Below are 13,497 nucleotides of genomic sequence, written 5' to 3'. Positions count from 1 at the left end.
CCCCCCACCGCCACCAGCCCACCCTGGCCCCCCAGGAGGGCACTGGCAGCTGGAGACCCGTGTGTGGCTCCCCGTCTATCCCGAGACTACTGGGCTCTTGAATAGGCTAATGGTGGCAATGTTGCTAACAGAGGAGAAGTGGGGTGGTGCCCCTTTGGGCAGGAAAGGGGCCAAAATGCTGTTTTGTGGAGGAAACCAGGAAAATCATCGTCCCCACTTGTGGAACGAGCATCCTTACATGGACTGAGAGCCGTGTAGCAGGGGCAGAGGCCCCGCAGCCGGTAGGTACAACAGGCTCCGTTCTGGGCGTCGGTTCTGTCATTTATGATTTTGAATGGCTGTGATTTTGTTTTGGCATAAGCTGAATTCATCATTTTCGGATAGAAATTAAGCAGTTAGGGAGCTTCCAAATACCTGGAAATAAAATAATTGGAATAATAGCAGGTAATCACATGTCAAGGTTGTGAATAAGTCTCTGTTCCTTTTGTTTCCTAAGGGGTACAGGGTTTTCATGTTTTTAGCTCCGAAAGGAAGGATAAGAATGTGCTGGAATTTTTAACTGAAACACAGTGAATAGGACCAGAGCTACCGCAGTATAGCCATCATGTTGACTCCTCCAGTTGTGGCTGACCGTCCGGGAAAAGGCGAAACTTTGTCTTGAACCTGGAAGGCTTAACGCTACTTAACTTCTTAATGATTTCATAATAGAGACGCGCGTCATTGTTTTGAGATAACTGATGAAACTAACTCAAGGGTGTCAAGAAGGAAGCCATCCTCTGAACCACAAATTTCCAAACCTTGTCCATAGTGCCTGTCTGGTCATGTGGACGTTGGGTTATTTGATTCAGGTCCCCTGGAGTGGCATCTGTCTTTAGCCCAAAGGAGGGGACGATGGCTCATGACTGTAAGATGTCTTCAGAGGAAATGAGGCTCCGGATTGTTATTTCCACAGGTGGGACAGCGTGACGGGCTGCTGCGGCAGCTCCGTGGAAGGAATTAGATAGAATCGGCGCCTCATCTTTGTCACCTGTACATTCGTAGCTTCGTCATCATTGGTGACCTGTAGTTTTCATAGTCAGGAAAGGATACTACCCTTTGTTAGAAAGAATTTGTGATAATGGTGAGCAATTAGAATTAGGATAGTAGCAGGTGAATGTACTTTATGTGTGTCTGTTGCACTTACTTGAGTTAGTTGCTCATGAAATGACGTGAAGGACTAAAGAACGAATTAGGGGGGATGCCTGGGTGGCTCAGTAGTTGAGCGTCTGCCTTCAGCCAGGGCGTGATCCTGGAGACCCAGGATCGAGTCCCACGTCGGGCTCCCTGCATGGAGCCTGCTTCTCCTCTGCCTGGGTCTCTGCTTCTTTCTGTGCGTCTCTCATGAATAAAAAAAATGTTAAAAAAAAAAAAAAAAGAAAAGAAAAAAAAGAACTAATTAGGGAAACGATCTCTAGTGTGTGGTCCTGACAATGTAAAAGTTCCCTAGCAGCTGCTGCTGCTTGGAGGGAATGAATGTGCCAGGAAGATGCAAGGGGTTTCCGGACCTATAATTTAACTTTGACGACGTCGCAGGATTGATACTAACGTCTTAACTTACTGAGAAAGACCCAGTGCGAGCTGGTTCAGTTCCTTATTCCACATCGACAGAAGTAGATCTTTCGAAGGTTTGATAAGGTGGAGGGCAGCCGTGCAGCCCTGCTAGGTTGGCAGCTGTTCACTCCACGGACGCACCTTGTGGGCCTGCAAGGGCTTCTCAAATTACAGCAACTGCGTTGCCATTAATGCCCGAACCTATCGAAGGGACGGTGTTCGTGGTGTGTGCGCACCTGGGTGAGTCACAGTAGAAGTCCCGGTATCGCCGGAAGGCCGAGGAAGTGCTGTGTAGAGAGAGTTCTACTCACACCGACATAGTTGTACAACAGACTTTTGCCCTGGGGTGGGGGGGGGTTGTCTGTGCTGAGCAGTGACGCACGTAATGAGGCATCTCGGGAACGATGGTGAGCACTTGCTCCTGTCGATCGGACCCGGTGAAAATGTGCGGCCACGCGGTGCACAACATGGAGCACGACAGAGGCAGATTTAGCGGGGGCGTCTCTGGTGAGCCCCTCAGCGTAAATAAGAAAAGAAAAGCTGAGTCTCCTAATGTGGTGATCACACAATGTTGCCGCCACGGAGGGTTGCTGGTCGACGAAATCCCTCTATTCCCATGGGGATGGCGGTTGTTGGAGCAGCTGGTGTAGATACTTGAGCATAGCTTAAGTCCTTCCCTCCTGTGCACGCGTGGGGAGGATCATGAGTGACACAGCACAGGAAGCGGATAGCTACTACGGCTCAGACTATTCCTATATACCCAAGAGATTGGGGTTTTTCCCCCTAAATAATACATGAGGATATAAAAATGTATCCCAAAGCCAGGTAATAAAGAAGACAGAAGCTTCCATGTGGCCAAGGCCTCCCAACAAGGTGGACGCTAAGTTGGACTGCTGCCCCCCTGCGGGACCAGAGGAAGCGGTGTTGAGATGGTGGAGTGTTGAGGATCCCGACTATGGGGACTGTCCTGGGTGGTAGTACGAGGCGGGCGGTTACTAGGATACGTCCAACAAATAGTGCTGTTTGCGGCTGAGATCTAGCCGGAGGTCGTACAGTGATCATTGGAGTAGAAAAGTCAATAGCGCCTAAAATTGGGTTCCCACCTGCTGCGTGGAGGAGGAAAAAGTGGGTTCGGTCAACAGAAGCTCCCATGGGAGCTGGATGGCCAGGAGAAAGGGGTCCGTGGCGTTTGTAGCAGTGGAAACGATGGGGGAAGACCTCCCAAACTTACGTATCGGTGCGGGGGGGATGCAAAATTGGGGCTCCGAGTACTAGTAGGACTAGCCTGTTTTCAACCCTCCAGTTCTACTAGGTCTGACTCGGGGCCGGGGGTCACTAAGCATGTCCAGGCAGTCAACTGCATGCACGGTAGATCTGGTCACCCCGGTGTCGCGCCAGGTTGACCTGGTTTGAGTAGAAAGGCTCCAGCCAGCACCTAAAGTCCAGCTGCAGTGCCAGCGACGACACTTTTCAGTGTTGACACAGTGTTGACACTGTTGACAGTGATCAGTGGTTTGTGACTATGGGTGAGACGCGGAGCAAGCCGCCGGCTGCCCACCCAAAGAGGGCCCTGTTCTGCGAAGCCCTAGGGAAGCGCGGGCGGGAACAGCAGCTGCTCGTGCACTGGGGCTTCTCCCCGCGACACATGCGTATTTTGAACATGAGGTTCATCCCCACCAGAAGATAGGACGCGTGGCTGGGCTCCAAACGGCTGATAGGAACAGTGCACCCCGGTTTCCATCCATCGACGGATACGGTTTGGGTGACAGGACTCATGTTGGGGCCAAAGCGAGGGCTGAGATAGGCGCAATGTGCCACTAACCTGTTAATGATGATATTGGGGGGTGACGGGTCTTGAACACCTGTAGTGATGGCCTTGGCCACGGTGTGGAGCGGTCCTGGAGGTCTGATGCCAGCCCGCCCGCGTGGGGTGGGACATAGCCCTGTACTTCTGACTCACATAGTATGAGCAGGGCCGGGCCGTGCAGAGGGGACTGATGGGACAGGTCAGTGCTAAATATGGTGAAGGAGAGGAATGGGCCCTCCAGCCAGCAAAGGGAACGTGTTCCGGGGCCTGTGGCTCCCTACACGCTGTGTCCTGGAGCAGGGTGGGTGGCAGGGGGGACCGTGTCCTCCAGCAGCTCGCAGGGGCTTGATGTGAAGGGGCCAAGGCCTCCGGCCCTTTGGCGCTGGGAGAAGCAGGTGGAAGGCGGCCGGGATGCTCGGTCCGAGCTCAGCTCACGTGGGGCCGCAACCCCAAGGAACCACCAGTGGAGCCAGGGCCGCCCCCCCCTTGTGCGGGTGAACTCTACAATGGGATCGGGCCCGGGCCCGGCGCACCCAGGTCTGTGGACAGGTTCTTGGGGGGGTAGAGGACCCACAGCCGGACCCACCCGTCTGGGTTTCAGGGGCTTGTACTGGCCGAGGTCCTTAGTCCCCGCGCTGTGCTGCTGAGGTCCGGGGCTTGGGGGCCGATTAACCCCCCGCTGCGCTGCGTTCCCATCTGTCACCCCCGTCTTCACGGGAGCGTCCATCTCGCTGACAAAAAGGAAGAGACAGGAGGTCCCCCTGGCCGGGCGCGGAGTCCCCGTTGGGAAGGGACCAATGCTGTGGCCTTGGCAACCAGGACGGGGGCTCATACTCACCAGGCCCCTGCCCCTCCTGCATCCCCCAGCACAGCCCTTAACACGCAGGCTTGGAAACAATTAAGGTTTGGGTTTTTTTTTTTTTAATTTATTTATTTATTCATGAGACACACAGAGAGGCAGAGACACAGGCAGAGAGAGAAGCAGGCTCCCTGCGAGGACTCCAACTCGGGACTCGATCCCGGGACCCCGGGGTCACGCCCTGGGCTGAGGGCAGATGCTCAGCCGCTGAGCTCCCCAGGCTGCCCTTGTTTTTTTTTCTTTATGGTTAACTGTGGGTGATCGCCCGGCCCTGACACAAGCGTGTGCGGGGGATGGCCCCCGTGACTCAGGGGCAGCGCCGCCCCGTCGGTGGGTCCAGCGCTAGGTGGCCACTCACTTTGCCACCAAGCCCTGTTGGGCGGCGTGGACGCTTCCATGCTGCTTCTCGTCCTGCCTGCGCCCCGTTCTCCTGGGAAGCTCATGTCCCGCATCTTCTGCTAACGCTCAGGAGTCATATTTAAATCCATGTTAGAGTTATTGTTTTTTTAGGTAAACTCCGAGTTTTGCTTTAACTCTGACTCTGTTCCAGCTGCTACCGGGCTCCCAAGGCGTCTCACTTGCACCTACAAACCTCATTATTTCACTTAGACCGACAAGCTTGTTTTCAGAAACTGATGACGGACAGAAACGCCTCTGGTTTCAGGGTGTTTAACTTAAATTCCCCTGTGGGATTGTTGGAGTTAAATCATTAATGCCACAGGTGGGGTGAGTCGTGTTCATCATTCCCTTGCGGGACTTTCTCTACAGCACCAGTTAGAATTTCTTGCTCCTATACTTTTATTTGTAAATATTTTATTTGACTTATAAATATATATATATTTATATATATGCCAATATTTTTCCCTGGTTTTTTTTTTTTGGTTTTGCATTCGCATATTTAAAATTATTATTTTTTAAAGGTTTTATTATTTATTCACGTGACACAGACAGAGGCAGAGACCCAGGCAGAGGGAGAAGCAGGCTCCACGCAGGGAGCCCGACTCGGGACTCGATCCCAGGACCCTGGGGTCACGCCCTGGGCTGAAGGCAGAAGCCCAACCGCTGAGCCCCCCAGGCGTCCCCCCAGGTTTTAGGTACGGCTGCTGCTAGGCCCGGCGGCCATGTGATGTGGGGCTGGAGAGCCCCGTCCCTTGCTGGCCACGCCGCTGCTTGTGGAGCCCCCCCCCCCCCAGGGTCTGCACCACGTCCCCTCTGCTGCACCTTCATCTCCGCGGCCTCCTGACGTCCAAGGTGCCAGCGGCGACCCCTCGGCGCCCTTTACCTCCAACACCTTCCTGTGCCCTTCCTGCGCCCCTCTGCACCGGTGGCCACCGGCTTCTCCCTGTCCTTGGGGCTCTGTGTCTGGTGCTCATTTCATTGTTTCTGTCTCTTGGAATCCAGGTAGAAGTGAAATAATCCACTATTTGTCTTGCTCTCTGACTTGCTTCTCGTAGGCCTACCCTCCAGGCCCATCCAAATTGTTCCAAATAACAAGATTTCACCCCCGCCCCCCACCCCTAACCCGAGCATTGCGCCCCACTCGCCTCTCTGCAGGCCTGCGGCCTGCTCTCCCTCCCGGCCCTCGGGAGCGGCCAGCACAGGGGCCTGTGTCTTTTCACATCGCGGCTCTCCTCGTCCTCGGGGAAATATCCAGACGTGGAGTTACTGAGTCGAGTGGTGCTTCTATCTCAAGGGCTTTTCATTTTTATTTTTATTTTTTGGGAACCTCCGCGTGGTCATCTGCAGCGGCTGCACGGGCCGCGCCCCAGCCAACAGCGATGAGGGTCCCCTTCTCTACATTCCGCCCACTGGGTCCCGTGGTTCTTCATCTGGCCGCTCCCACGAGCCTGGGTGGCCCCTCGTTGGGTCCCGACGGCGTCTCGGCGACCGCGGGGAACACGAGCACTGCCTTGTGTGTCAGCCGTGTGCACGTCTTCTTTAGGAAAAGCCCCACTTTCTCAGCAACACTCTGCCTTCTTGGCGTCAAGTCGAAAAGGCCCCGTAGTTGCTTTCGACGCGGGGTCCTTCGCAGCTGTGTCGCCGTCAGTGGCTCATCCCCGCTGCCCTCTTGCTATGCAGACGCTTCACTCTCACGCAGTGGCCGTTGGGCACTTTGGCTTTGGCTCCTCTCCCCGGGGAAGCCCGTCGGGAGACTGCGGAGGCCGCGGGCAGGAGCTGGCCGCCCCGGGGGCTGCAAGGAGTTTAATGCGCTCGGCTCTTTAACCGGCTTGGAGCTTCCCCGTCGGGGACGAGCAGGCAGCGGTCGCATCGCCCCGCGCGTGGCCGTGGGCCTTCCCCACACCTTCAGGGACGAGCCCGTCTCCCCGCCGCACGGTCCTGCCTCCCTTGCCGCAGACCAATTGGCCACACAGGCGCCGACCTATTTCTGGGTCCTGGGTTTCTATGTCGTTGGTCCTTTCTGTTTTTGTGCCAACTCTGTACTGGTTTTGGTGACGACGGCTTTGTGGTGAAGCCCGGGGTTTCAACAGCGCCAGCTTTGTCCTCCTTTCTCAAGATTGCTTGGGCTAGTGGGGTCGTTTGTCGTCCCCTAAGAATTTGAGGTTTTTAAGGGGGCACCTGGCTGGCTCCATCGGTAGCACATGTGACTCTTGATCTCGGGGTTATGAGTTCAAGTCCCACATTGGGTGCAGAGGTTACTTACTCAAGAAAATCTAAAAACAAAACAAAACAAAACCCCTCAAACTTTAGACATTTTTGTTGTTGTTGTTCTAATACACGGGAAAGTACTAGTGGCATTTTGATGGCGATCGCGTCGACTGCACACTGCTGTGGGTTGAACGGACATTTGAACAATATTCTTCTAACTCACGAGCATGTATATGTTTCCATTTGCTCGTGTCGTCATCTACTGGTCTCCTCGATGTCTGACAATCTTCAGAGCATAAGCCTTTTATCTCCGTGGCTGCATTGTACGCTGTTTGACGTAATTGTAAATGGGATTCGGTTTCCTTAATTTCCCTCTTTGTTATTTTCCTATTAGTATATAGAAATGCAACTGATTTCTGTGTATTTTTGTATCCTACTACCTTACTGAAATTTTTTTTAGTCCTGATAGGTTTTTTTGGTGGAGTGTTTAGGGTTTCCCATATTCCGTATCCTGTAATCTGCAACTGGTGAGTTTTCTTTCTTCCTTACCACTTTGGATGCCAGCTGGCTTCTCGGCCTTTTGCTAAGATCAAGTGCAGTACGAATTTGGGTGCCTTTCGCTTCCTTTCCCTTGTGACTGCTGTGACTAGGGCTCAGAGCTCTCCGGTGAGGGTGCACATCCTTATCTCGTCCATGGTCTTGGCAGAAAGCTTTCCGCCTTTCTCCTGCTGACCAGAGCTTCCGCCATTTATGGCCTTTATTATATGAAGGATACTTGTTCTCTGCCCACTTTGTTGAGTTTTTGTCATGAATGTGGTGGTTGAATTTAGTCAGGGGCTTCCTCCACATCTTTTGCGATGAGCATATGATTTTTAGTTCTCATTTTGCTCATGTGCTATATTGAGTTGATTTCGTGTCTGTTAAACCATCCTGGCATCCCTGGAGTAGAGCCTGCCTGATTGTCGGGAATGGTCATTGCAGTGGGTTGGTGAATGTGGTGTGCTGTATTTTGTTGAGGATTGTGGCATCTGTGTTCACAGATACCGGGTGTGATTTTCTCTCTCTCTCTCTCTCTCTCTCTGTGATGTCTTTGTCTGGTTTTGGTATTAGAGTAATCCTAGCCTCATAGGATGAATTTGAGACATTCCTTCCTCTTCAGTTCTTTGGGGTTGTTTTTGTTTTTGATTTTTTTTTTAAAGATTTTATTTATTTATTCATGAGAGACACAGAGAGAGAGGCAGAGACCCAGGCAGAGGGAGAAGCAGGCTCCATGCGGAGAGCCCGACGCGGGACTCGATCCCGGGACTCCAGGGTCACGCCCTGGGCCAAAGGCAGGTGCTAAACCACTGAGCCACCCGGGCGTCCCCTCTTCAGTTCTTTGGAAGAGTTTGACAAGAACAAGTATCAACTCTTCTTTATTGATAGAATTTAACTGTGAAGCTGTTTGGTCCTGGACTTCGGTTTACTGGGAGTTTTTTGATAAGTCATTTCATTTACTGGTTATCAGTCTGTTCAGATTCCTATTTCTTCTTGATTCAGTCTTGCAAGATTGTTTATTGCTAGAAATTTATCCATGTCTTCTAAGGTGTCCAACCTGTTAGTAGACCTTTTTTTTTTTTTTGGAATGACTTAAAAAAATATTTTGTATTTCTTTGGAGTTCATTGCAACTTCTCTTTAATTTCGGATACTACTTATCTGGGCCTTCTCTGTTTTTCTTAATTAGTCTGGGTAAAGATGTTTTGTTTTTTTTTTTAATCTTTATTTAAGTAGTCTCTGTACCCAACAAGGGGCTTGAGCTCAGGATCCCAAGACTGAGAGTCCCACGCTCCTCTGACTGAGGCAGCCACGTGCCCCGAGGTTTATCATTTTTACCTTCCCCAAGAGTCAGCTCCTAGTCTTGCTGATCTTGTCTCCTGCTTTTTTTTTTTTTTAAGAGTCTCCTTTTTATTTATTTCCACTCCGATCTTTATGATTTCTTTCCTTCTTCTAATTTGGGGCTTTGTTCTTTATCTAGTTCCCTTAGTTATAAGGTCAGATGTTTACTTGAGGTTTTCCTTGTTTCTGGAGGTCACCCTGTATTGCTACAAATGTCCCTCTTAGAGCTGTTTTTGCTGCATCCCGAAGATTTTTGGACGATTTTGGAATTTTGGAAGATTTTCTCATTGGTATCCGGGTATTTTTTTTTATTTCCTCTCTCTGATGTCTTGTTTGACATATTCACTGTTTAGTAGCATGTGGAGGTGGTTTATTTCTTAGAATTGGCTGCTGCTCCCATAGAGTCTTGCCCAGAGCCCCCCAGCTGCCCTGCTGTTCGGATGCTCCAGGCTTAGATTCCTTCATCCCCAGCCTGCTCACCCCGGAGAACCCTGCCTTGTGACTGAGCCTCGGGTCCTGAATCTGCACACGGGCCCCTGGGTGCCACCCACACCTACTGCAGGTCATGGTGTTGGGGGGGGTTGGCGTCATTGGGCATCTCCGTCTGCCATGTCCGTTTGGCCTGCCCTTCTCCAGGCGGGCTGTCCCCTCTGCTGGGCGGAAGCTGTTGGGCAGCCGCTGGCCTTGGGGGGTTGCTCTCTGGCATCAGGGAAGTGAGTTCGGGGCCGTCCGTGCTGCCCTCTGGGTCTCTAACTGGTGGGCTGAGGCTGCGGCCTGGGCTAGCTTCAGTTGCACACAGTCACTTAAGATGACATCCGCTGGGTGTCCACTAGGAGTCCTAGGGAAGCCACACGGAGATCCACGCGAGCCCCCTTCCCACTCGGCTGGTCTCCTAGACGTTGCGCGGCCGCGGCCACGGGGAGCGCCGTTCACCTGGGCCTGGCTCTGAGGGCGGGCGAGCTGTGTGCGCGGCTTCTCAGCCCAACGCAGCGCAGCTCAGTGTCCCTAATTCACTACTAGGTCCTCCTTTTGTTTTCAATTTCATATGTTTATGTGCAATGAAATCTTCAAGTAGAAAAGGCAATCTTTTTTATTTCTACCCCATAAGCCACACTTCAACCTAATGCTTTCAGGTTTGCGGCGCTGCACTTGCTTCTTAGGGTTTGCAGGGTCGGTAAGGTTCCCTGGGGCTTGTCGCTGACGGACTGGGCTTCTCTAGGACGATGTAGGCTCCAGAGAAGGCCAATAAAATGCCAACCTGGTTAAGTTGGAGGTTATTCTTTCTGTACTTTAGTTAAGAATTCGGCTCTAATAATCATTTGGGTTTAGCGCTAAGCATAGTGGGGTACTGAACCCTAGGCGGAGTCTTAGCCATCACGTAATTGGGAATGTTAAAGTCACTTTCATGGTTTACTTTTATTTCAGCTATGGCATTTTATAGCCTAATTAAAATTTAAGTTTCTGGCGAGAGGGGTGCCCGGCCGGCTCAGTTGATAGAGCATTTGACTCTTGATCTTGGGGTCTTGAGTTTGAGTCCCGCGCTGGGTTAGAGAGCACTTAAAAAACTAGGGATGCCTCGGTGGCCCAGCGGTTGGGTGCCTGCCTTCAGCTCACGTTGTGGCCTCGGGGTCCCGGGATCGAGTCCCATGTGGGGCTCCCTGCATGGAGCCTGCTGCTCCCTCTGCCTGTGTCTCTGCCTCTCTCTCTCTCTGTGTCCCTCATGAATAAATAAAATAAAATCTTAAAAAAAAAAAAAAACCTAAAATATTTTGGGGCACCTGGGTGGCTCAGTCGGCTAAGCAGCAGACTGATTTCTGCTCAGGTCAGGATCTCAGGCTTGTGGGAGGGAGCCTGCAGCTGACTGTGCCCTCGATGGTCAGCGTGAGCCTCTCCCTCTCCCTCCCCTCCTGCCCCGGCTTCCCCCACTCTCTCTCTTAATTTAATCTTTATTGTGAGGGTATCTTTAACATCACACTGAAAATTTCATTTATTTGGGGTTAATTGTAGGACTTCAGCAGCTGGCTCAAAGCTCACCCGCCCTAGTTAAGTTAATACAATTTAGACAAACTTAGGTTTATGGCTGTTTATCACTGCTGTTTGCCCTGAGGGTGTGTGTGGTTAAGCAAGGTATCATAAACTACTTTTTAGTTGGCGTTATGCCTGTTCCTTGCGATCATTAGTGGATGTGGATGAGGGATGTGGATACTTGCAGAACTTTATTAAGAATTAATAGAATAGGACCAAATGCATGTGTTTATGGAGTTAGTAGGCTTAGGCGTTTGCAGTCTCTGCTTTACTAGGCTGCACTAGCGAATTAGACCTGGGGATCACTGTCCACTGACACTCTGAATTAAACAGGTATGTTGGTATTAAACTATGGGGGTAAAATTTTCTGGTCCATAGACTTAAAAAGTTTGAAGTTTTCATTTAATTTTTTTTTAAAGATTTTATTTATTCATGAGAGAGACACAGAGAGAGGCAGAGACACAGGCAGAGGGAGAAGCAGGCTCCAAGCGGGGAGCCCGACGTGGGACTCGATCCTGGGTCTCCAGGATCACACCCTGGGCCGAAGTCAGCGTTAAACTGCTGAGCCACCTGGGCTGCCCGAAGTTTTCATTTAATTAAGGATCTTGGCTAAAATATGTCTAATGTTTAATTTGTGATTTACATGTTTATTATAGGATGCGGGAAAGTAGGGTTATTCGTTTTATTTCAACCTTGTTTTGGGGAAGTTGGCAAGATTGTTAATAAATACAGTTTGTCTTCGGTGGGGGAAGGGGTGTTTCCTCAAATTTTATTTGATAAAATGTGTAAAATTCTCTATATCCTGAGAGCATGGACTAAATAATACCTTACGGTGGTTGAGATAGTAAATAGTATTTAATACAATCTCAACTACAAGAGGGGGAGGAGTGGGTACTTCTAGGTAGGAAGGTCCTGAAGTAAGAGCCAGATGCCAGGTAGGGGTCATGTCCCCAAACCTTCATGTTATGGGCCCAGAGCAAGAAGAGGGGCACGTTTGTGAAGGGGTCACTGCTTTCTCAGTTTGGTGACTAAGGAAAATGGTTGGTTCTGATACACGTGGGGAACTAGGGTTCACTTGACTTGATGGGGACGTGTGCCATCAGTAATATCCAACAGAAGATCAATCGTATCTAGTAGTTTACAAAAGAGAATTTTATGTATCGGGCAAATAACAGCTCTACTTTGTATCATGTATGATCACACGTACTTTGTATCACATATGATATCCTAACGTCTTAATGAGGGAGGCCGTTTAATGCACAAAGCAGCGGATTAGTCTAGAATTCAACACGCACATGACAGCGTTTCACTCTTCACTCGCAACTTTCAGGGAGGAGTTCAGAATTTCTGCTTTGGGTACTGATGGTACAGTTGGAACTTTTTTCTTGATGTCCTAGGGAAAGGTTTTTCTACTTTTCTGGTTTAGAAGACCGAAGTACTAGATCACAGAGACTGTTTATTTTAGAAGACTATTTTCCATTAAGCTGGTGAGCGGCCTAAGTACAAGAAAAACAAGACAAAGGCCTAGTAGGTGGCCAGCAATGAATGAGTGCTGAACGGGTCGTCGTCCGGTTGGTACTGACAGATCTGCTACTACCAGGCAGAAAAAGCCCTGGCTGAGGGGTCCTGATACACTTCACTGCTTTTATGTATGAAGTGTTGGGATATTGCTAGAACGAATAGAGGAAAGATTAGAGTGAATGTGCTAAAAGATTAGAGCTGACTTATTGGGGGTGAAACAAGTAATAACAACAGGTTTCTAACCTTAAACATGTCCTTAATTTTGCCGAAAGCTCCCCAGAAGGCAACCTTTCTCATGAAAGTAATAAATATTTCCTCTGTCCTTTCTCTGGATAATAACTTTTCTTAGAGATTAATTTGGTCGGAAAAGAAATTGATCTCATAGTCACTTAGGTAAATCAGGGCACTTAGGTTTGAAGACACTCCCCCCGCCCCCCCCGACTGCCACCCCTGCGCAAAAGAGCAGAGATTCACCTCCATGTGGGAACAAGCAGTGCAAGACAAATGCAGTGACTACACTGCAGGACCCAGCGGGAGGCTCAGGCAGGGGTAAAAGGAGGAAAGCCCTACTGCAGAAATCCTGTGCACTGTTTACACTGACATCAAGTTCAACTTGAATTTGACTTCTAAAACTCTTTTTTGAAATAAAGTTTGGGGTACAAGTATAATTAACATCTACTGATGAGCACAGAGATGAAATTTAGACATGGGGATCCCTGGGTGGCCCAGCGGTTTAGCACCGCCTTCGGCCCAGGGCGTGATCCTGGGTGTCAGAATCGAGTCCCACATTGGGCTCCCTCCATGGAGCCTGCCTCTCTCTGTCTCTCATGAATAAATAAATAAAATCTTGGGAACCCTGGGTGGCTCAGGGGTTTGGCGCCTGTCTTTGGTCCAGGGCGTGATCCTGGAGACCCGGGATCGAGTCCCACGTCGGGCTCTCCGCATGGAGCCTGCTTCTCCCTCCTCCTGTGTCTCTGCCTCTCTCTCTGTGTGTCTCTCATGAATAAATAAATAAAATCTTTAAAAATAAATAAATAAATAATAAATAAATAAATAAAATCTTAAAAAAAGAAAAACTTAGACATCAAACATTTTATGGAAAGTAAAAATCCCATCCCCCAGAGATTACAATGGGTCACGTATTTTTGTAAGACTTGCTATAGATGAATGCATTGTAAAAAGACTATATTGCCTTTTATTACCTAATAGTGG

This window comes from Canis lupus, chromosome 5 (assembly GCF_048164855.1).
Source record: "Canis lupus baileyi chromosome 5, mCanLup2.hap1, whole genome shotgun sequence".
Taxonomy (NCBI): Eukaryota; Metazoa; Chordata; class Mammalia; order Carnivora; family Canidae; genus Canis; species Canis lupus.
This window is presented reverse-complemented; position numbering follows the sequence as displayed.